At 58.3% G+C, this 1,097-nt stretch overlaps 1 protein-coding gene across 1 annotated transcript in view; it reads left to right on the forward strand.

Moving 5' to 3' along the window:
• The window catches only part of LOC113203707 (ets DNA-binding protein pokkuri), a gene marked incomplete in the record, with an annotated part of 24,023 nt that overhangs the window by 5,172 nt on the left and 17,754 nt on the right, over positions 1-1,097 (forward strand).

Here is a 1,097-nt window from a genome sequence, read left to right on the forward strand (position 1 = left end):
CCGTCCCCGCGGCCCCCCTGCCCCCCTACGGGGCCCGGCTGGCCGCCCGGCCATGTTGCCGTCAGAGACACCAATCGAGTTCCGATTTTGTACGGGTATTATACTGTGGCACCACGTAGTATACCTCGAGGAGGAAAAGGCTTACAGGAGGAAAGAGGAGGAGGAACGGATAAGAATGTACATAAATGGTGTACATAGCGTGTACATAGCCCCACGCACGCACCGCTGCGCCTTGCACTCGACTGCGCCTTGTAACGTGGTGTCTGCTCTGTGTTTTCGCAGGTGAGGCTGAGGATGGCTGTGGAATAGCGACATCGACTGCGTCCGCATGAAACGGTACAGTAAGTATCAAGTTTGTTTGAACCTCTTTTACGTTGCATGTTTATTAGTTTCGTGGATTTTTCAAACTGTCCTTTTCAAAACCTCCCCCTACACTTACATGATTAGTCGTACCGCGACAGCACGGTGTATAGACATTGTGCTCCCCTTCCCGGCTTTCCTCCCCACACCCCAGTTTTCTCTCTCTGTCGCACCCTTGTTGCGCCACTTGCTAAAGGAAGGGGTTCTGCTGGCCCACGCACCTTTTCCCCGCATGGAGACAGCTGAGCACCCGGGGTGGGTGTGATGACCGACCTTCCCTACGCTTGTCAGCACACTCGCGGTGCGCGTGCGTTGGGCGTTTAGGAGGACCGGCCGTCAGTTGTGCACCGCCCGTCCAGCGCATCAGTCGCGTGTGAGTTTTATTTATTCGAAGCTGTCGCAGCCGCCGCCCTTATTGTTTTGGAGTGAGTGTGCCCCCGTCCGCGCCCGCGCCCGGACGCCCTTGCCTCTATATTTCCGTCTCCTTCCTGCAGCTCTTGCAGTGCTCCCAGCAGACTTGCTTGAAATTCTGAAAATCTTCCGAGGAATCTCAATCGCGTCGCGCTCGCCCCCTCCTCGTCTGGCTTGGTGCTGCCGCTGCCCCCCGAAGGGTTGGGGAGTGGGAGGGAGGGGTAGGGGACGGTCCGCGTAGCTCGTAACTCAAGTCTGTGTGAGCGACGGGACGGGGCTGCGCGCTCTCCTCTCTGCCTGGAGCTCTTCCCGCGCCTTGGCGCCCC

The sequence above is a fragment of the Frankliniella occidentalis genome, unplaced genomic scaffold, assembly GCF_000697945.3.
Source record: "Frankliniella occidentalis isolate FOCC.00 unplaced genomic scaffold, Focc_3.1 Scaffold212, whole genome shotgun sequence".
NCBI lineage: Eukaryota > Metazoa > Arthropoda > Insecta > Thysanoptera > Thripidae > Frankliniella > Frankliniella occidentalis.